Source organism: Oncorhynchus mykiss, chromosome 5, assembly GCF_013265735.2.
Source record: "Oncorhynchus mykiss isolate Arlee chromosome 5, USDA_OmykA_1.1, whole genome shotgun sequence".
Lineage (NCBI taxonomy): Eukaryota > Metazoa > Chordata > Actinopteri > Salmoniformes > Salmonidae > Oncorhynchus > Oncorhynchus mykiss.
In genome coordinates this window covers 5,493,730-5,517,369 of record NC_048569.1, presented here as the reverse complement: position 1 = coordinate 5,517,369, position 23,640 = coordinate 5,493,730, and the positions used below count along the sequence as shown (strand labels likewise).

The 23,640-nt window shown below is 43.9% G+C and overlaps 1 protein-coding gene across 2 annotated transcripts in view; it reads left to right on the top strand.

The window, feature by feature from the left end:
* The window catches only part of LOC110524935 (ras-related protein Rab-27B), a 93,337-nt gene that overhangs the window by 46,996 nt on the left and 22,701 nt on the right, over positions 1–23,640 (top strand). The window contains exon 1 of one of the 2 annotated variants that reach the window (XM_036976654.1): positions 6,706–6,840. The exons of the other annotated variant lie outside the window; for it this stretch is intronic. The gene's annotated coding sequence lies outside the window, so the exon portion shown is untranslated. Of the gene's footprint in view, positions 1–6,705; positions 6,841–23,640 lie in introns of those variants that run through there. 2 annotated transcript variants of the gene reach the window in all.

Genomic DNA, 23,640 nt, shown 5'->3' with positions numbered 1-23,640 from the left:
TCCCTGGATGGGAGACCAGATGCTGCTGGAAGTGGTGTGTTGGACGGCCAGTAGGAGGCACTCTTCCCTCTGGTCCCAAAAAATATCCCAATGCCCCAGGGCAGTGCCCTGTGTAGGGTGCCGTCTTTCGGATGGGACGTTAAACGGGTGTCCTGACTCTCTGAGGTCATTAAAGATCCCATGACACTTATCGTAAGAGTAGGGGTGTTAAACCCCAGTGTCCTGACTACATTCCCAATCTGGCCCTCATACCGTCACAGTCACCTAATAATCCCCAATTTACAATTGGCTCGTTCATCCCCTTCCTCTGCCATGTACCTATTCCCCAGGTCGTTGCTCTAAATGAAAATGGGTTCTCAGTCAATTTACCTGGTGAAATAAGGATTAATTCAAATAAATAAATAAAATAGTCACTTTATCCCTTTATCCCTACCTACATGTACAAATGACCTCGACTATCTTGTACATTGACTCAGTACCGGTACCCCCTGTATATAGCCTCGTTATTGTTAATAAAAGTTCAATATAAAATTGTATTGTGTTACTTTTTTCATTTTTGTACTTTATTTAGTACATTTTTGTATATTTTTAATATATTTTGATTTAGTAAGTATTTTCTTAACTATTTATTGAACTGCATCGCTGGTTAAGAGCTTGTAAGTAAGAATTTCACGGTAAAGTCTGTTCCATTCGGCGTATGTGACAAAATAAAGTTTAATTTAATTATTTATAAGTGTATATGAAACTGGTTATTTAAATAAATTAAAATTCTCCAAAGTAGGCCATTTCATTGATCCGCCGTTGTCACAAGGATAAGCTGTGACTTCTCAAGTCAACACAGCCAGTCAATATGCAACAAGCCTGTATTGACACGGTTTAAAACAATAACTATTGTCCTACAGGAGAAATGCCATACCCTGCGCCTCAATTTGCCATAGCAAGTAAAACAGCCTCGTGTTCCCTTCACAAACAGTGGTAAACTAAACAGTCCATCCCTTTCCAAGCCTTTTTATAACAGAAACATTCCTCAGATGCCTTTCAGACTTTTTATTCGTCCTTCATGACTTCCAGGCTTGTTTTATTCCACCCATGGTTAATTCACTGATCATGTGGGTCTGAATAGCCTGTCCGTATAATACGTCCTTTAGTGCCAGGACTCGTGTCCATGATGAGGTCAGCATGGAATAACTTTTACACGCAATAGGCGAGCTTAACAGCGCTGGGATTTATTGGACCACTGAGAATCTTTTTGTCTATTTCTCCCAAAAAAGAAAAACAGAGAGAGAAAGGACACATATCACCAATCACATTGATCCTTACCTAGGTAGTTTCTGGAAATGTCTCCTTACCTAGGTAGTTTCTGGAAATGTCTCCTTACGTAGGTAGTTTCTGGAAATGTCTCCTTACGTAGGTAGTTTCTGGAAATGTCTCCTTACGTAGGTAGTTTCTGGAAATGTCTCCTTACGTAGGTAGTTTCTGGAAAGGTCTCCTTACCTAGGTAGTTTCTGGAAAGGTCTCCTTACGTAGGTAGTTTCTGGAAATGTCTCCTTACGTAGGTAGTTTCTGGAAATGTCTCCTTACGTAGGTAGTTTCTGGAAATGTCTCCTTACGTAGGTAGTTTCTGGAAATGTCTCCTTACCTAGGTAGTTTCTGGAAATGTCTCCTTACGTAGGTAGTTTCTGGAAATGTCTCCTTACGTAGGTAGTTTCTGGAAATGTCTCCTTACCTAGGTAGTTTCTGGAAATGTCTCCTTACCTAGGTAGTTTCTGGAAATGTCTCCTTACGTAGGTAGTTTCTGGAAATGTCTCCTTACCTAGGTAGTTTCTGGAAATGTCTCCTTACCTAGGTAGTTTCTGGAAATGTCTCCTTACGTAGGTAGTTTCTGGAAATGTCTCCTTACGTAGGTAGTTTCTGGAAATGTCTCCTTACCTAGGTAGTTTCTGGAAATTTCTCCTTACCTAGGTAGTTTCTGGAAATTTTCCTTACCTAGGTAGTTTCTGGAAATGTCTCCTTACGTAGGTAGTTTCTGGAAATGTCTCCTTACGTAGGTAGTTTCTGGAAATGTCTCCTTACCTAGGTAGTTTCTGGAAATGTCTCCTTACCTAGGTAGTTTCTGGAAATGTCTCCTTACCTAGGTAGTTTCTGGAAATGTCTCCTTACCTAGGTAGTTTCTGGAAATGTCTCCTTACCTAGGTAGTTTCTGGAAATGTCTCCTTACCTAGGTAGTTTCTGGAAATGTCTCCTTACCTAGGTAGTTTCTGGAAATGTCTCCTTACCTAGGTAGTTTCTGGAAAGGTCTCCTTACGTAGGTAGTTTCTGGAAATGTCTCCTTACGTAGGTAGTTTCTGGAAAGGTCTCCTTACGTAGGTAGTTTCTGGATATTAACTTTCTATATTATTTTAATTATTGAACTCCTTCGGTGGAAAATGTCCACAATAATTGTAAAATCCATAAACAACAAAACCCCTTATTGTCTGTAGACATAATGACTGATTCATAATAATGTAATAATAATGTATATAATAATGTAATGACTGATTCATAATAATGTAATAATGTATATAATAATGTAATGACTGATTCATAATAATGTAATAATGTATATAATAATGTAATGACTGATTCATAATAATGTAATAATGTATATAATAATGTAATGACTGATTCATAATAATGTAATAATAATGTATATAATAATGTAATGACTGATTCATCTCCATTAATTACAATTTGATAGGTTCATTATCCATCTCGTATATTATTTATGAACAAAAAACAAAACAACGTTTTAAGTGAGAAGTGTGGATATATTGAAGCAACATCTCAAGACATCAGTCAGGAAGTTAAAGCTTTGTCGCAAATGTGTCTAAATCATTTCAAATTCCTTACATAAAGCAAGGCGGATGGCACCCGTTTCTTGTTTTAAAATGTACAGATAGCCAGGGGTACACTCCAACACTCAGACATCATTTACATTGATGTTTAGTGATTGTGCCAAATCAGAGGCAGTAGGGATTACCAGGGATGTTCTCTGTTTTAGTGAGTCCTCCAGATCAGAGACAGTAGGGATGACCAGGGATGTTCTCTGTTTAGTGAGTCCTCCAGATCAGAGACAGTAGGGATGACCAGGGATGTTCTCTGTTTAGTGAGTCCTCCAGATCAGAGGCAGTAGGGATGACCAGGGATGTTCTCTGTTTAGTGAGTCTCCCAGATCAGAGGCAGTAGGGATGACCAGGGATGTTCTCTGTTTAGTGAGTCTATCAGGTCAGAGGCAGTAGAGATGACCAGGGATGTTCTCTGTTTAGTGAGTCCTCCAGATCAGAGGCAGTAGGGATGACCAGGGATGTTCTCTGTTTAGTGAGTCCTCCGGATCAGAGGCAGTAGGGATGACCAGGGATGTTCTCTGTTTAGTGAGTCCTCCAGATCAGAGGCAGTAGGGATGACCAGGGATGTTCTCTGTTTAGTGAGTCCTCCAGATCAGAGGCAGTAGGGATGACCAGGGATGTTCTCTGTTTAGTGAGTCTATCAGGTCAGAGGCAGTAGGGATGACCAGGGATGTTCTCTGTTTAGTGAGTCCTCCAGATCAGAGGCAGTAGGGATGACCAGGGATGTTCTCTGTTTAGTGAGTCCTCCAGATCAGAGGCAGTAGGGATGACCAGGGATGTTCTCTGTTTAGTGAGTCTATCAGGTCAGAGGCAGTAGGGATGACCAGGGATGTTCTCTGTTTAGTGAGTCCTCCAGATCAGAGGCAGTAGGGATGACCAGGGATGTTCTCTGTTTAGTGAGTCCTCCAGATCAGAGGCAGTAGGGATGACCAGGGATGTTCTCTGTTTAGTGAGTCCTCCAGATCAGAGGCAGTAGGGATGACCAGGGATGTTCTCTGTTTAGTGAGTCCTCCAGATCAGAGGCAGTAGTGATGACCAGGGATGTTCTCTGTTTAGTGAGTCCTCCAGATCAGAGGCAGTAGGGATGACCAGGGATGTTCTCTGTTTAGTGAGTCTATCAGGTCAGAGGCAGTAGGGATGACCAGGGATGTTCTCTGTTTAGTGAGTCCTCCAAATCAGAGGTAGTAGGGACGACCAGGGATGTTCTCTGTTTAGTGAGTCCTCCAGATCAGAGGCAGTAGGGATGACCAGGGATGTTCTCTGTTTAGTGAGTCCTCCAGATCAGAGGCAGTAGGGACGACCAGGGATGTTCTCTGTTTAGTGAGTCCTCCAGATCAGAGGCAGTAGGGATGACCAGGGATGTTCTCTGTTTAGTGAGTCCACCAGATCAGAGGCAGTAGAGATGACCAGGGATGTTCTCTGTTTAGTGAGTCCTCCAGATCAGAGGCAGTAGGGATGACCAGGGATGTTCTCTGTTTAGTGAGTCCACCAGATCAGAGGCATTAGGGATGACCAGGGATGTTCTCTGTTTAGTGAGTCCTCCAGATCAGAGGCAGTAGGGATGACCAGGGATGTTCTCTGTTTAGTGAGTCCTCCAGATCAGAGGCAGTAGGGACGACCAGGGATGTTCTCTGTTTAGTGAGTACTCCAGATCAGAGGCTAGAAGGGATGACCAGGGATGTTCTCTGTTTAGTGAGTCCTCCAGATCAGAGGCAGTAGGGATGACCAGGGATGTTCTCTGTTTAGTGAGTCCTCCAGATCAGAGGCAGTAGGGATGACCAGGGATGTTCTCTGTTTAGTGAGTCCTCCAGATCAGAGGCAGTATGGATGATCAGGGATGTTCTCTGTTTAGTGAGTCCTCCAGATCAGAGGCAGTAGGGATGACCAGGGATGTTCTCTGTTTAGTGAGTCCTCCAGATCAGAGGCAGTAGGGATGATCAGGGATGTTCTCTGTTTAGTGAGTCCTCCAGATCAGAGGCAGTAGAGATGACCAGGGATGTTCTCTGTTTAGTGAGTCCTCCAGATCAGAGGCAGTAGAGATGACCAGGGATGTTCTCTGTTTAGTGAGTCCTCCAGATCAGAGGCAGTAGGGATGACCAGGGATGTTCTCTGTTTAGTGAGTCCTCCAGATCAGAGGCAGTAGGGAGGACCAGGGATGTTCTCTGTTTAGTGAGTTCTCCAGATCAGAGGCAGTAGAGATGACCAGGGATGTTCTCTGTTTAGTGAGTTCTCCAGATCAGAGGCAGTAGAGATGACCAGGGATGTTCTCTGTTTAGTGAGTCCTCCAGATCAGAGGCAGTAGGGAGGACCAGGGATGTTCTCTGTTTAGTGAGTTCTCCAGATCAGAGGCAGTAGAGATGACCAGGGATGTTCTCTGTTTAGTGAGTTCTCCAGATCAGAGGCAGTAGAGATGACCAGGGATGTTCTCTGTTTAGTGAGTTCTCCAGATCAGAGGCAGTAGAGATGACCAGGGATGTTCTCTGTTTAGTGAGTCCTCCAGATCAGAGGCAGTAGGGATGACCAGGGATGTTCTCTGTTTAGTGAGTCCTCCAGATCAGAGGCAGTAGAGATGACCAGGGATGTTCTCTGTTTAGTGAGTTCTCCAGATCAGAGGCAGTAGAGATGACCAGGGATGTTCTCTGTTTAGTGAGTTCTCCAGATCAGAGGCAGTAGGGATGACCAGGGATGTTCTCTGTTTAGTGAGTCTGTGTATGATGTTCCATTGTCTGTCCAACTTGATTATTCCCACTCTCAAATTGATAGCTGCAATAACCGCTCCATTACCAAGAGAGGTGTGTGGGTTTTTAAGACAATGCTGAGAAGATTAAATGGTCTTGCTGCTCTTGCGTTCCCCAGTCTTGATTGCTTGTTGTTCATGTCTGATGTGATGAGAATCTCTCAACCCCCGAACAGATGAGCATCTCCTAAACCCCAACCAGATGAGCATCTCCCAACCCCCAACCAACCTCTGGTGTGATGTTTGTTCTTCACTGGTTGCCCTTTTCTCGTGGCAACAGGTCACAAATCTTGCTGCTGTGATGTCACACTGTGGTATTTCACCCGGTAGATATGGGAGTTTTTCAAAATTTGTGGGTCTGTGTAATCTGAGGGAAATATGTGTCTCTAATATGGTCATACGTTGGGCAGGAAGTTGGGTCGCTTTCTTGCTCTTTTTCTTTCTTTCAATTCAAGGGGCTTTATTCACATGGGAAACATATGTTTACACTGTAAGTGAAATAGATAAATAAAAGTGATATAACCCATAAAAAGTCTCTCTCTCTCTCTGTCTGTCTCTCTCTCTCTCTCTCTCTCCCTCTCTCTCTCTGTGTCTCTCTCTCTCTCTCTCTGTGTCTCTCTCTCTCTGTGTCTCTCTCTCTCTCTCTCTCTGTTTCTCTCTCTCTCTCTCTGTCTCTCTCTCTCTCTCTCTCTCTCTCTCTCTGTCTCTCTCTGTCTCTCTCTCTCTCTCTCTCTCTCTCTCTCTCTCTCTGTCTCTCTCTCTCTCTCTCTCTCTCTCTCTCTCTCTCTGTGTGTCTCTCTCTCTCTCTCTGTGTCTCTCTGTGTCTCTCTCTCTCTCTCTCTGTGTCTCTATGTGTCTCTCTCTCTGTCTCTCTCTCTCTCTCTGTCTCTCTCTCTCTCTCTCTGAGTGTGTACTTCCGCGCTCATGTGTGTTTGCTCTAGAGTAAGCCTTGCCCCACCTCCTGGGCCGTCAGCCACACCCCTTCCTCACACACACGGAAACCCGAGAGAGAAACGGAGTGTAAGAGAGGGAGGATGAAGGGGAACCTTCAGCTAGGGGCGTGGCCTTCAGAGCCTGGTGCTACAGCTGGATGCTAGGTTAGTCAGCTGGTTCACTCTACAGGGCTGAGGGGTTGGAAGATAAGGGGATACTGCTGCTACTGGGGTTAAGGACGGGCTTAAGTGAAGGACACAGAGATAAACAAAATAAAAAATAAAGGTAAGGATGACTCTGTTTTTACTCCCTGGCTTGACCTAGAATGGAGAGGAAGGGAGAGAGGTGGAGGTTGGTTGGTTGGTTCTGGAGTCAGAAGTGTGTATCTTTGCTGACATAAAAGGTGGAAGGAGAGAGGGGCGTTTAGTGTGACGGAGAGAGGGGCGTTTAGTGTGAAGGAGAGAGAGTGGAGTTTAGTGTGAAGGAGAGAGAGGGGAGTTTAGTGTGAAGGAGAGAGAGGGGAGTTTAGTGTGAAGGAGAGAGAGGGGAGTTTAGTGTGAAGGAGAGAGAGGGGAGTTTAGTGTGAAGGAGAGAGGGGAGTTTAGTGTGAAGGAGAGAGAGGAGAGTTTAGTGTGAAGGAGAGAGAGGGGAGTTTAGTGTGAAGGAGAGAGGGGCGTTTAGTGTGAAGTGAATGGGTTGTGAGCAGAGATCGAGAGTTGCGTTGTGGTTTGGTTTGAGACTGGATCGTCTGTCCTCGGCAGGAATGTGATCACACCCTAAGTGTACATGTTGACAACCGTTTGACTTTACTGTGTGGATTACGCAATGCTTTGTAATAGAGGTACTTCTGTAGTCCTGACAGAGACTCTCCCTTCCTCCCTCATGATACCTTCTGTTTTCTTCTTATTTATATGGTGCAGAAATCAATTCAAAATAAAAAAAGATGCGATTTCTTCAGTGGGTTTAGTTTGTTAGTTAGAGAGTTACTGTTTGAGTTTCCATTTCATTACAAGTCCCTGAACTGAATTATACAATTATTTTTGTTTAAGTAGTGGCTGTTCTCAGGCTCGGGTGGCTCCACATTTTACTGTCGGGATCCAGAAACTCTGTGTTGAGATATTATTCATTTGACCGGGTCATGAAGCCAATACACACTGTGTCAAATGGTACCATGAAATACTGTAGCCTACCATGAAATACTGTAGCCTACCATGAAATACTGTAGCCTATCATGGAATACTGTAGCCTACCATGAAATGATGTAGCCTACCATGAAATACTGTAGCCTACCATGAAATGATGTAGCCTACCATGATATACTGTAGGCTACCATGAAATACTGCAGCCTACCATGAAATACTGTAGCCTACCATAAAATGATGTAGCCTACCATGAAATACTGTAGCCTACCATGAAATACTGTAGCCTACCATGAAAATAATGTTGCCTACCATGAAATACTGCAGTCTGTCTCTCATCTCTCTGTGTGTGTACAGTAAAGGTTTAATGACTGCTTGTGGCTCATCTCTCAGAGAAGAGGAGACCGATTTTTAACCACTGATACAAATGTCACCCTATTCCCTACATAGCGGTATGTTTAACCTGAGCCATAGGGCTCTGGGAAAAAGTAGTGCACTATATAGGGATTTGGGATGCATACTTAGCTAGGCTAAACAATCCCGATCCCATGACATGATGTCACAGACCTACAGCGTGTTTTACTCTGTGAGTCCCAAACGGAACCCTGTTCACTTCACAGAGCACTCCTTTTAACCAGGGCCTCCCTCTGGTTCTAGTTATTTCATTGTCAACGTGTTCAGCACTAATCTAACAGGGCACCATTTGGGACTTAGAATTCACCTTGTTTCTATGAAAAGGCGGTTTGTTCTAATTCATTTAAATGTTATTGACTTGCAAATTATCTAATTATTCCTAACCTATGAAAAGGCGGTTTGTTCTAATTAATTTAAATAGTATTGACTTGTAAGTGATCTAATTACTCCCAGAACCTTAAGCCACAAGTGTTGTTTTCCCCTGTTGCTAAAGTTGTTTCACTGCTTGCGTGTGTGTGTGTGTGTGTGTGTGTGTGTGTTCCTCTGTTGGTGAAGCTTGTTTCTCTGTTGTTTGACAAACACACCCCAGCAGTTGTTGCTGCATGTTGATTTAACAAGTGAATTATGGGTGGATGTAGTGGTTTAGTTATCAACCCTTTCAGCATTGTTGTATTGACGTTACTGTATCTGAATTAAATATCCGGACATGTACTGTACGCTTCTCAATACTCTGCTGGCATGGTTTCAGGGACGTGCGTGTACAAACTAAAGCTTTTTCTGCATGTATTATAGATTAAATCACTCCCCCTATTTATTTATTTACCTTTATTTAACTAGGCAAGTCAGTTAAAGAACAAATTCTTATTTAAAATGACGGCCTACTCCCCCGGGCCAAACCCGGACGAGGCTGGGCCAAATTGTACGCCGCCCTTATGGGACTTCCAATCACGGCCGGATGTGATACAGCCTGGAATCGAACCAGGGTCTGTAGTGACGCCTCAAGCACTGAGATGCAGTGCCTTAGACCGCTGCGCCACTCGGGAGACAATATTATAGATTAGATCAGTTCACCTATAATGGTCTGTATTATAGATTAGATCAGTTCACCTGTATTATAGATTAGATCAGTTCACCTATAATGGTCTATATTATAGATTAGATCAGTTCACCTATAATGGTCTATATTATAGATTAGATCAGTCACCTATAATGGTCTATATTATAGATTAGATCAGTTCACCTATAATGGTCTATATTATAGATTAGATCAGTTCACCTATAATGGTCTATATTATAGATTAGATCAGTCACCTGTAATGGTCTATATTATAGATTAGATCAGTTACCTATAATGGTCTATATTATAGATTAGATCAGTTACCTATAATGGTCTATATTATAGATTAGATCAGTTACCTATAATGGTCTATATTATAGATTAGATAAAGTATTCATACCCCTTTACGTTTTCCACATGTTGTTGTTACAGCCTTAATTTAATTTTTTACATTTTTAAATTATGTTTTATTACCCATCTACCCCATTGTGACAAAGCAAAAACAGTTTTTTAGACATTTTTGCAAATTCATAAATAATAATAATTACATAAGTATTCAGACCCTTTACTCAGTACTTTGTTGAAGCACCTTTGGCAGCGATTACAGCTTCAAGTCTTCTTGGGTATGACGCTACAAGCTTGGCACACCTGTATTTGGAGAGTTTCTCCCATTCTTCTCTGCAGATCCTCTCAATCTCTGTCAGGTTGGATGGGGAGTGTCGCTGCACAGCTATTTTCAGGTCTCTCCAGAGATGTTCGATCAGGTTCAAGTCCGTGCTCTGGCTGGGCCACTCAAGGACATTCAGAGACTTGTCTTGGCCGTGTGCTTAGGGTCGTTGTCCTGTTGGAAGGTGAACCTTCACCCCAGTCTGAGGTCCTGAACACTCTGGAGCAGGTTTTCACCAAGGAGCTCTCTGTACTTTGCTCCGTTCATCTTTCCCTCGATCCTGACTAGTCTCTTACTGTCAGTACCTGGTGAGGGAGGGGGGACAGGCAGTTACTGTTAGTACCTGGTGAGGGAGGGGGGACAGGCCTTTACTGTCAGTACCTGCTGAGGGAGGGGGGATAGGCAGGTACATCTCCTGGTTATCAGAGGACTGTGTGAGTATATTTACCTTGTTTCTCCATGTCCCTTCTACCAGCCTTTCTCTCTCAGGATATGCGTTTATATTGGGTCTTTTTGTTAGATCGATCTCCCAGGTTGACTTCCTGCACCTCTAACCTTTTTGTCTGACTGGAGCTGCTGCTGCAACAGGTGTTAGTTCACCTCCCTGCCTTGATGGCAGCCCCCCCCGCCTTGATGGCAGCCACCCCTCTGCCTTGATGGCAACCCCCCCCCCCCCCCCTCTGCCTTGATGGCAGCCCACCCTCTGCCTTGATGGCAGCCCACCCTCTACCTTGATGGCAACCCCCTATTCATTCAGTAGGATAGAAACACATAGAACCCCCTATTCATTCAGTAGGATAGAAACACATAGAACCCCTATTCATTCAGTAGGATAGAAACACATAGAACCCCTATTCATTCAGTAGGATATCTGTGGGCCTAGTCGTAAAGATGAGTCATTTCACTTTTTAAAATGTATGACCTTTTTTATTGTGGCATAAACACAACCAGTCAGATGTTTTCATCTGATTGTCAAAGGGTCCAGTTACTCGGTTCCCCACGCACGTTAGTCCACTCTCAACATATTCCCAGCCTCCAAACAGTGGTGTGAAAGATGTGGGTTAACTGGTCTAGGAACAGTGGGTTAACTGGTCTAGGAACAGTGGGTTAACTGGTCTAGGAACAGTGGGTTAACTGGTCTAGGAACAGTGGGTTAACTGGTCTAGGAACAGTGGGTTAACTGGTCTGGGAACAGTGGGTTAACTGGTCTGGGAACAGTGGGTTAACTGCCTGTTCAGGGGCAGAACGACAGATGTGTACCTTGTCAGCTCGGGGATTTGAACTTGCAACCTTCCGGTTAACCTTCCGGTTACTAGTCCAACGCTCTAACCACTACCCTGCCGCCCCATACCCACACTATACCCACACTATACCCACACTATACCCACACCATACCCACACCATACCTGCCCCATACCCACATTATACCCACACCTTACTCACAATATACCCACACCATACCCACACCATACCCACACCATACCTGCCCCATACCCACATTATACCCACACCATACCCACACCATACCCACACCATACCCACACCATATATTCATTTTTCTGGGATGCTGGAACATCCTTATTTTCACCACTGTACTAACGTCCACCTTGGTCCACCTTGGTCCACCTTGGTCAGCCTTGGTCCACCTTGGTCAGCCTTGGTCCACCTTGGTCCACCTTGGTCAGCCTTGGTCAGCCTTGGTCCACCTCGGTCAGCCTTGGTCCACCTCGGTCAGCCTTGGTCCACCTCGGTCAGCCTTGGTCTGCCCTGGTCAGCCTTGGTCCACCTCGGTCCACCTCGGTCTGCCTTGGTCCATCTCGGTCAGCCTTGGTCCACCTTGGTCCTGGCTTCTCTCCCTCTGTGTTAGATCGATCTCCCAGGTTGACCTCCAGCACTGCTAACCTTTCTGTCTGACTGGAGCTGCTGCTGCTGCTACAGGGATTAGTTCACCCTCCTGCCTTCTACTCCATGGGGCTCAGGGATAGCAGGGAGATGGAGAGGGGTTTACATATCAGATAGAACACATGCAGGGACTCACTCACAAACCTTACACACATGAGTCTGAGCTGCTGAAAGTGGTCTGAACCCTTTTGAAAGGCCACCTGATCCCTGTCATGTCAGGTACGCTAAGATTTATTATTGTTTACATAAAACAATTCACCTCTCTTTCTTGGGGTAATTGACTGACCCTAGGTTAGGTCGACTCCTACAGTAGACTTGACAACTTGATAATTTCTCTTGTTGAACTAGCTCAATGAAAGCAGGTTTTTTGGGGGGGATAGAATCTGAACAAATGTTTTTTGGCATTTGAGCATGTGGCTGACACATGTCTGTTAGTATTTATAATCAGGGTCCAGATAGCCGTATTGACTGGCGCAGTGGTGAGAGAAATGGCTCTCCTGAAATTCTAAAGCAATCAGCAGTGGGAATGTGTCACAAACACACAAAGACACTTCCCAGACCTGTCCTCCCGGAGGCTACAGCCAATCAATAGTTTCTGTAGACCAACAGCCTGCCTCGCTGCAGAAACCAGCTAGAAGCTCGTAACCACCAATCTCTCCAACCTTCAGTGCCTCAGATGTAGAGATACAATAATCATTACATTTCTGTTCTGGGGAAAAAAAGAAAAAAAAACAGAATAATGTCAACTCGTCAGATACGATCACACTCACGCAAATGCACATACACACGCGCACACACGCGCACATAAACACAGGCTTGAGATAATGCAGACAGATAAGAGATCATTATGCTGTTAGGCTGAGCCTCAGGTGACTGTTTGGGTATGCACGCTTCCCTGTAGAGCCCTTCCCCGTAGAGCCCTTCCCCGTAGAGACCTTCCCCGTAGAGACCTTCCCCGTAGAGACCTCTTCCCTATAGAGAACTCACTTCCTAGAATTCATGACAGCTCAGTCCAACCAAGAGGAGGGATGTCTCCCATTTAGCTTACCGGTTTAAGGCTTACGTATAGAGGCTGAATAGTCAGATAGATTTAGAATGCTGTCAACACATAGGTCGTATTCCAGGTCGTATTCATTAGTGCCAACACCGTAGCCGAACGTGTTGCAACAACAAATGAAAACAATCTTCTTCTTTTTTTAATCTGGGCAAGTTCAGCTAGTTCCCAGGTTGGGACTCCTGTTTTTAGGCGTAATGAATAGGACCAGCAGGGAGACTCCTATAGAAGCTGTGGTTGACGTATAGGACTGTCTGTCAACACAGAGAGATGCTCTGTTAACCTAATAGCTCTTCTGATTTACATCAGGCTTGTGACTCTACAAACTTGTTGGCTACATTTGCTTTTTGTTTTGTTTGTGTTTTAGATGATTTTGTGCCCAAATAGAAATGAATGGTAAATAATGTATTGTGTCATTTTGGAGTCACTTTTACTGTAATTAAGAATATAACATGTTTCTAAACACTCCTACATTAATGTGGATGCTACCATGGTTACGGATAATCCTGAATGAATCGTGAATGATGATGAGTGAGAAAATTACAGAGGCATAAATAACATACCCCACCAACAATTCTAACCTCCCCTGTTATTGTAATTGGTGAGAGGTTAGCATGTCTTGGGGGTATGATACAGTGGGGGGAAAAAGTATTTAGTCAGCTACCAATTGTGCAAGTTCTCCCACTTGCTTGTTTGTAGGTGACCAAATACTTATTTTCCATTTGCAAATAAATTCATTAAAAATCCTACAATGTGATTTTCTGGATTTTTTTTCTAATTTTGTCTGTCATAGTTGAAGTGTACCTATGATGAAAATTACAGGCCTCTCTCATCTTTTTAAGTGGGAGAACTTGCACAATTGGTGGCTGACTAAATACTTTTTTTGCCCCACTGTATGTGTGCGTCTTACTTTCTCACTCATCATTATTCATGAACAATATTGTTGACCATTTTTAATGTTTCATTCTCAGTCGATGGAACGATAATTAACCTATTTTGTTTTTTGTAATGTCTCCTTTGGAACGCTTCTTCTTTTGAATTACTGACATCTGAAGAAGCATTTCGCTACACTCACAATGACACCTGCTAACCACGTGACCAATACTTTTTGATTTGATAAGACATCTGCTGCTTCCTTTTCAACAGGACGAACCATTTCCTGGTCGTGGTAACTGTGGCCGCAAGTCAGATGTTGGTGTGTAGGATAAGGACTCATATTCTGTTACAGATGCATGATCGAGGTCTTAGGAAAAAATCTACTTATTTATCAAATCACTATTCAAAAGCAGTTCAGTAGAGGACTGGTCTGGACTGGACTGGCAGTAGTAAGAGCTTTGTTTAAATAAAATAAATAGGCAACTAGGCAAGTCAGTTAAAACTTCTTGGTGCACCCATCCCGTTAGCGGGATCATTTTCGTCAACATCTGCTAAATTGCAGAGCGCCAAATTCAAATAAAATTACTACAAATATTTAATTTTCATGAAATCACAAGTGCAATATAGCAAAACACAGTTTAGCTCGTTGTTAATCCACCTGGCGTGTCAGATTTCAAAAAAGCTTTTCGGCGAAAGCAAACCAAGCGTTTATGTAAGGACATCTCTCTCAGTAGACAAAACATTACAAACAGCTAGCAGCCAAGTAGATTGGTCACGAAAGTCAGAAAAGCAATAAAATGAATCGCTTACCTTTGATGACCTTCGGATGTTTGCACTCACGAGACTCCCAGTTACACAATAAATGTTCCTTTTCTTCCATAAAGAAATAATAATAATAAAATAATAAATAATAAATAAATACCTCCATTTGGTTGGCGCGTTATGTTCAGAAATCCACAGGCTCGAGCGGTCATGATGGGGCAGACGAAAATTCCAAATAGTATCCGTAAAGTTCGTAGAAACATGTCAAACGTTTTTTGTAATCAACCCTCAGGTTGTTTTTACAACATATAATCGATAATATTTCAACCGGACTGTATCTTCTTCAGTAGGAGAGAGAGAGAAAATGTCTGCTCCACTCTGTTGGCGCATGCAAAACGCTGCTGGCACCCAGCTTTCCAATGACGCGATGTGATCTTTCTCGCTCATTTTTCAAAATAAAAGACTGAAACTATGTCTAAAGACTGTTCACAACATGTGGAAGCCATGGGAAAAGGAATCTGGTCCCTTTAAATGGAGGCAAGGCATGCAATGGAAGAGAGCTTTCAGGAAAAACAGCACTTCCTTGTTGGATTTTCCTCAGGTTTTCGCCTGCAATATCAGTTCTGTTATACTCACAGACAATATTTTGACAGTTTTGGAAACTTTAGACTGTTTTCTATCCTAATCTCTAGATTCTGGGCCTGAGAAATATGCCGTTTCAGTTGGGTACGTTTTTCATCCAAACATCAAAATACTGCCCCCTACACTCAAGAGGTTAAAAACAAATCCTTATTTACAATGACGGCCTACCGGGGAACAGTGCCTTTGTTCAGGGACAGAACAACAGATGTTTACCTTGTCAGCTCGGGGATTCGATCCAGCAACCTTTCGGTTACTGGCCCAACGCTCTAACTACTAGGCTACCTGCTATTAAAAGCCAGAACTAGTTTGTTTAGACTGGCAGCAGGGTTATTATGTTTAGCAGCTTATCAAAATTGAGATCAGACAGCGTTCAGAATGTCTTTTATTTGAAAAGCTTGCTTCCTATTTTACAGGATTACATAATTTGTGTTGACGTTGCCTTATCTAACAAGGAAATGTAAAATCTATTTTACAAGAGCTTGTGTATTTCCATTACAAAATTGAACGAGACATCAAGTCATACCCACCCCTCTCCTTGGCTCGTTAAAGTTTTAATGTGTTTCAGAATTTCATTGTACCACTGTGTACTATAGCTACTGTTTGTAGTAATAAATTGTCTGCTAGTAAAACAATAAATAGGAGCCAGCCTCAATAGGCCAATACTACTCTCATCTAATCACTGGTGCACAAATTTCCAGATTGAAAGTGCTGTTCTGTAGCCAACGGCTGGTGTTGGAGGTGGAGAAATGTATTGTAATGGGATGCATCTGGAGACACTTCAAATCAGTCTTCTTCAATGGTGCGGTGTCTAAAACCTTCTGCCTGAATCACACTGACTGCATCCCAAATGGCTCCATTTTCCCTATATAGTGCCCTACTTTGGCCAGAGACCTATATAGTGCCCTACTTTGGCCAGAGACCTATATAGTGCCCTACTTTGGCCGGAGACCTATATAGTGCCCTACTTTGGCCGGAGACCTATATAGTGCCCTACTTTGGCCGGAGACCTATATAGTGCACTACTTTGGCCGGAGACCTATATAGTGCCCTACTTTGGCCAGAGACCTATATAGTGCCCTACTTTGGCCGGAGACCTATATAGTGCCCTACTTTGGCCAGAGACCTATATAGTGCACTACCTTTGGCCAGAGACCTATATAGTGCCCTACTTTGGCCGGAGACCTATATAGTGCCCTACTTTGGCCAGAGAACTATATAGTGCCCTACTTTGGCCGGAGACCTATATAGTGCCCTACTTTGGCCAGAGACCTATATAGTGCCCTACCTTTGGCCGGAGACCTATATAGTGCCCTACTTTGGCCAGAGACCTATATAGTGCCCTACTTTGTCCAGAGAACTATATAGTGCACTACCTTTGGCCAGAGACCTATATAGTGCCCTACTTTGTCCAGAGAACTATATAGTGCCCTACTTTGGCCGGAGACCTATATAGTGCACTACCTTTGGCCGGAGAACTATATAGTGCACTACCTTTGGCCGGAGACCTATATAGTGCACTACCTTTGGCCGGAGACCTATATAGTGCCCTACTTTGGCCAGAGAACTATATAGTGCCCTACTTTGGCCGGAGACCTATATAGTGCCCTACTTTGGCCAGAGACCTATATAGTGCCCTACCTTTGGCCGGAGACCTATATAGTGCCCTACTTTGGCCAGAGACCTATATAGTGCCCTACTTTGTCCAGAGAACTATATAGTGCACTACCTTTGGCCAGAGACCTATATAGTGCCCTACTTTGTCCAGAGAACTATATAGTGCCCTACTTTGGCCAGAGACCTATATAGTGCACTACTTTGGCCAGAGACCTATATAGTGCACTACTTTGGCCAGAGACCTATATAGTGCACTACTTTGGCCAGAGACCTATATAGTGCACTACTTTGGCCAGAAACCAATGAGGAATAGGGTGCCATTTTGGAACGCAGCCCCTGTCTGACTGCACCGTTGTTGTTCAGTGGGGTCCTCAAGTATCTTGTTGATTTCATATTCCTCTACTTACCAGCTCTCTTCACTAGCTATTCACAAGAAAAGGCCCCACTAATGGAAAGAGAATTGGACGTAGTAAACCAATTTCCTCATTCTCAAATCAAACAGGGACTACTACCTCCTTTCACATGACAGACTCGTATTGCATCTCCTGTTGGAACATAATGTGTTGATCCAATCTGATCCAAAATGGTATGACTTCATGTTAATATTCACTAATAGAGGGTTAGTAGATGTTCAGTAATGAACCTTTTAACATAACTCTGATCGTAAGGCTAGACAATCGTTTGGTGATCGTAATCGCACAGACTCATCGGGTTATTTGGGGCGGCAGGGTAGCCTAGTGGTTAGAGCGTCGGACTAGTAACCGAAAAGTTGCAAGTTCGAATCCCCAAGTTGACAAGGTACAAATCTGTCGTTCTGCCCCTGAACAGGCAGTTAACCCACTGTTCCTAGGCTGTCATTGGAAATAAAAATGTGTCTTAACTGACTTGCCTTGTTAAATAAAGGTAAAATAAATATTTTGGTGTACATGAAGTGAGACCGTAGATGTGTTTGTACAGAAGGAAGACACAGTGCAATCGCCGGACTCTCCTACTGCTACTGACAACACATGGGTCCCCTGAGGGACAGTGAGGAGGTCCCCTGAGGGACAGTGAGGAGGTCCCCTGAGGGACAGTGAGGAGGTCCCCTGAGACAGTGAGGAGGTCCCCTGAGAGACAGTGAGGTCCCCTGAGGGACAGTGAGGTCCCCTGAGAGACAGTGAGGTGGTCCCCTGAGGGACAGTGAGGAGGTCCCCTGAGGGACAGTGAGGAGGTCCCCTGAGACAGTGAGGAGGTCCCCTGAGAGACAGTGAGGTCCCCTGAGGGACAGTGAGGTCCCCTGAGGGACAGTGAGGTCCACTGATCACATCCTCAGGACGTCCTGATTCCCCTGACAATGGATCCATAGACTTTTCATCCTCCTGGGGACGAGGGGCCCAGGGTCTGGTTTAACAACAACATAGAACTGCCAGAGCCGTTTTTGAACAGTTATGTGATTTTAAGATTCTAATTACTCTGCTGTTGTAAAAGTCCCCCCCCCCCCCCCCCCCCCATCAACTTTTCCTAAATGTGTTTTTAAAAGAGCTGCTTGGACAGCTGAGAGATAAGGTGGTGCCGTGCTGTTGCCCTCCAGCTCTCTCTCTCTCGTCTCTCTCTTTCTCTCTCTACTGAGTGAATTGGAGTCTCATGATCTTCTTGTCTAAATATAATCCACAGGGTCAGTGAGGCGAACAAACAGACTCGACGCACAACAGGAACAGGGACATAGACTGAGCCACTAAAGCTAAACCAAAGGACCTCCTCTTTGGGGACCTAAAAGCCATTTGCGATCTGATAACTTTGTTTTACCACTAATAATAATAATAATATGGTAATTTGACTAACAGTGTCATCCAAAGCAACTTGCAATTAAGACATTATGTTATGCGGAACCTTCTGAGATCCAACTGGACTCTATTTAGAAGGACTCTTTTCCTTTCCTCACAATTAACTGTCTGTGTAGAGTGAATGGATAATGGTACCGTGGTATCTGGAGGGGGTGGGGGGGGGGGGGGGGGGGGGTAAACACAGTACAGTCAGTAGATGTGTCTCTGCTTTCCCATCCAACCAGAGGAGCACCTCATGGGGATGATATCACGTGCCACCCCTTCTGAGAGAGAACACATAAAACACACGCGGTTTCCCCCGATACGCCCTGTCTACTCACCCAATGACTGGCGCTCCCAGGCTCTTTCCCAGAAGGCCACAGTCTAACATCTGACCCATAGCATAATATATAATTGTCTATATATATATACATATATATATATATATGTATATATATGTATATATATGCTGCAGGAGGGATATATATATATAGACAGTTATATTGTGTATATATATATATATATATATATATATACAGTTGAAGTCGGAAGTATGCCTTAGCCAAATACATTTAAACTCAGTTTTTCACACAATTCCTGACATATAATTCTAGTAAAAATTCCCTGTCTTAGGTCAGTTAGAATCACCACTTTATTTTAAGAATGTTACATGTCAGAATAATAGTAGAGAGAATTATTTATTTCAGCTTTTATTTCTTTCATCATATTCCCAGTGGGTCAGACGTTTACATACACTCAATTAGTATTTGGTAGCGTTGCCTTTAAATTGTTTAACTTGGGTCAAACGTTTCAGGTAGCCTTCCACAAGCTTCCCACAATAATTTGGGTGAATGTTGGCCCATTCCTCCTGACAGAGCTGGTGTACCTGAGTCAGGTTTGTAAGCCTCCTTGCTCGCACACGCTTTTTCAATTCTGTCAACAAATTATGGGATTGAGGTCAGGGCTTTGTGATGGCCACCCCAATACCTTGACTTTGTTGTTCTTAAGCCATTTTGCCACAACTTTAGTTTGGGGTCATTGTCCATTTGAAAGACCCATTTGCGACCAAGCTTTAAATCCTGACTGATGTCTTGAGATGTTGCTTCAATATATCCACATAATTTTCCTGCCTCATGATGCCATCTATTTTGTGAAGTGCACCAGTCCCTCCTGCAGCAAAGCACCCCCACAACATGATGCTGCCACCCCCGTGCTTCACGGTTGGGATGGTGTTTTCAGCTTGCAAGCCTCTCGCTTTCTCCTCCAAACATAATGATGGTCATTATGGCCAAACAGTTCTATTTTTGTTTCATCAGACCAGAGGACATTTCTCCAAAAAGTACGATCTTTGTCCCCATGTGCAGTTGCCTGGCTTTTTTATGGTGGTTTTGGAGCAGTGGCTTCTTCCTTGCTGAGGGCCTTTCAGGTTATGTCGTGTGGATATAGATAATTTTGTACCCGTTTCCTCCAGCATATTCACAAGGTCCTTTGCTGTTGTTCTGGGATTGATTTGCACTTTTCAAACCAAAGTACGTTCATCTCTAGGAGACAGAACGCATCTCCTTCTTGAGAGGTATGACGGCTGCATGGTCCCATGGTGTTTATACTTGCGTACTATTGTTTGTACAGATGAACGTGGTACCTTCAGGTGTTTGGAAATTGCTCCCAAGGATGAAAGTTTTTTTATCTGAGGTCTTGGCTGATTTTTTTTTATTTTCCCATGATGTCAAGCAAAGAGACACTGGAATTGTGATACAGTGAATTATAAGTGAAATAATCTGTCTGTAAACAATTGTTGGGAAAATGACTTGTGTCATGCACAAAATACATGTCCTAACCGACTTGCCAAAACTATAGTTTGTTAACAAGAAATGTGTGGAGCGGTTGAAAAATGAGTTTTAATAATTCCAACCTAAGTGTATGTAAACTTCAGACTTCAACTGTATAGATTAAAGAGATCAGATTACCGATGTAATTATTTATTTTGAAAAATAAAAATAAAGGAGTTAGGAGGGATATAGACTAGAATGGCCGAGACGGGACCACCGGAGAGCTACAACTAGTCTGAAGGAATGTCTAGACCAGAGATCTGGCACATCATTAATGTGTTGAAGTCTGAATGTCCAGTCCGGCATGAGATATGACAGCTCGTCTCTTTCATAGTGTTGTCTGTTTTATACATCTCCTCACGTGGCCTACAGTGAAACGAGTTCCTTCGTAACAGGACCAGTCATTGTCAACCTATAGAACCAATCATGTCACAGCCCAGACTGACCTTACACATTGAATTAAATCAAATCAGATTTTATTGGTCACATACACATGGTTAGCAGATGTTAATGCGAGTGTAGCCAAATGCTTGTGCTTCTAGTTCCGACAATGCAGCAATAACAAGTAATCAAACAATTCCACAACAACTACCTAATACACACAGATCTAAGTAAAGGAATGGAATAAGAATATATAAATATGTGGATGAGCGATGACAGAGCGGCACAGGCAAGATGCAATAGATTCTATAAAATACAGTATATTCATATGAGATGAGTCATTTGTTTCTTTTGTTTTTGTTGTAAACATTATTAAAGTGGCCAATGATTTCAAGTCTATATGTAGGCAGCAGCCACTCAGTGTTAGTGGTGGCTGTTTAACAACAGTCTGATGGCCTTGAGATAGAAGCTGTTTTTCAGTCTCTCGGTCTCAGCTTTGATGCACCTGTACTGACCTCGCCTTCTGGATGATAGATGTGGGGAACAGGCAGTGGGTTCGGGTGGTTGATGTCCTTGATGATCTTTTTGGCCTTCCTGTGACATCGGGTGGTGTAGGTGTCCTGGAGGGCAGGTAGTTTTCCCCCGGTGATGCGTTGTGCAGACCGCACCAACCTCTGGAGAACCCTGCAGTTGTGGGCAGTGCAGTTGCCCCCCCGCCCCCGTAGTGGGGCCCCAGTGTTGAGGATCAGCAAAGTGGAGATGTTGTTTCCTACCTTCATCACCTGAGGGGGTGGTGGGCGGGGCTGAGACCCAGGGTTAATCAAGCTTAATGGTGAGCTTGGAGGGCACTATGAATACTGAGCTGTAGTCAATGAACAGCGTTCTAACACACGTATTCCTCTTGTCCAGATGGGACAGGGTATGTGTTTGTGTGTTTTGCATGTTTTTAAGGAGACAAAATTAGATTTCCATTAGTCAAGTCTCTCAGAACCTTCTCATGACATGGGACGTTGTTGATGTTTGTGGTTCCACGTGAGCCTACTAAAACTAGACCAGAGAGTCATTTGTTAACAGGAGATGAGATGACTGTCTACATTAGTGTGCCACTGTTCTTGTTCTGACCAAATCACGTTTGTCTGATCTAGACCAGAGATCTGTATTGTATGACTGATCACATTACATTTTATTGGATCAAATAAAGTTGTGTTTGTTATTATGACGTTGGGCCGTTTCGCTTCGGTCTGTTTCTTTACTGACCCCAGGCCAGTTCCCCATTGTCTGTTTGGCAAACCTTTACTGACCCCAGGCTAGTTCCCCGTTGTCTGTTTGGCAAACCTTTACTGACCCCAGGCCAGTTCCCCGTTGTCTGTTTGGCAAACCTTTACTGACCCCAGGCCAGTTCCCCGTTGTCTGTTTGGCAAACCTTTACTGACCCCAGGACAGCTCCCCGTTGTCTGTTTGGCAAACCTTTACTGACCCCAGGCCAGTTCCCCGTTGTCTGTTTGGCAAACCTTTACTGACCCCAGGCCAGTTCCCCGTTGTCTGTTTGGCAAACCTTTACTGACCCCAGGACAGCTCCCCGTTGTCTGTTTGGCAAACCTTTACTGACCCCAGGCCATTTCCCCGTTGTCTGTTTGGCAAACCTTTACTGACCCCAGGACAGCTCCCTGTTGTCTGTTTGGCAAACCTTTACTGACCCCAGGACAGCTCCCCGTTGTCTGTTTGGCAAACCTTTACTGACCCCAGGACAGCTCCCCATTGTCTGTTTGGCAAACCTTTACTGACCCCAGGACTGCTCCCCGTTGTCTGTTTGGCAAACCTTTACTGACCCCAGGCCAGTTCCCCGTTGTCTGTTTGGCAAACCTTTACTGACGCCAGGACAGCTCCCTGTTGTCTGTTTGGCAAACCTTTACTGACCCCAGGACAGCTCCCCGTTGTCTGTTTGGCAAACCTTTACTGACCCCAAGCCAGTTCCCCGTTGTCTGTTTGGCAAACCTTTACTGACCCCAGGACAGCTCCCTGTTGTCTGTTTGGCAAACCTTTACTGACCCCAGGACAGCTCCCCGTTGTCTGTTTGGCAAACCTTTACCGACCCCAGGACAGCTCCCTGTTGTCTGTTTGGCAAACCTTTACCGACACCAGGACAACTCCCCGTTGTCTGTTTGGCAAACCTTTACTGACCCCAGGCCAGTTTCCCGTTGTTTGTTTGACAAAACTTACTGACCCCAGGCCAGTTCCCGTTGTTTGTTTCCAACTTGTATGAGTTGAAGTTGGAAGTTTACATACATACACTTAGGTTGGAGTCATTAAAACTCGTTTTTCAACCACTCCACAAATTTCTTGTTAACACACTGTCGTTTGGGCAAGTCAGTTAGGACATCTACTTTGTGCATGACACAAGTAATTTTTCCAACAATTGTTTACAGACATATTATTTCACGTATATTTCACTGTATCACAATTCCAGTGGGTCAGAAGTTTACATGCACGAAGTTGACTGTGCCTTTAAACAGCTTGGAAAATTCCAGAAAATTATGTCATGGCTTTAGAAGCTTCTGATAGGCTAATTGACATCATTTGAGTCAATTGGAGGTGTACCTGTGGATGTATTTCAAGGCCTACCTTCAAACTCAGTGTCTCTTTTCTTGACATTATGGGAAAATCTAAAGAAATCAGCCAAGACCTCAGAAAAAAATGGTAGACCTCCACAAGTCTGGTTCATCATTTGGGAGCCATTTCCAAACACCTGAAGGTACCACGTTCATCTGTACAAACAATAGTACGCAAGTATAAACACTATGGGACCACGCAGCCGTCATACCCCTCAGGAAGGAGACGCATTCTGTCTCCTAGAGATGAACGTACTTTGGTGCGAAAAGTGCAAATCAATCCCAGAACAACAGCAAAGGACCTTGTGAAGATGCTGGAGGAAACTATCTATCACTC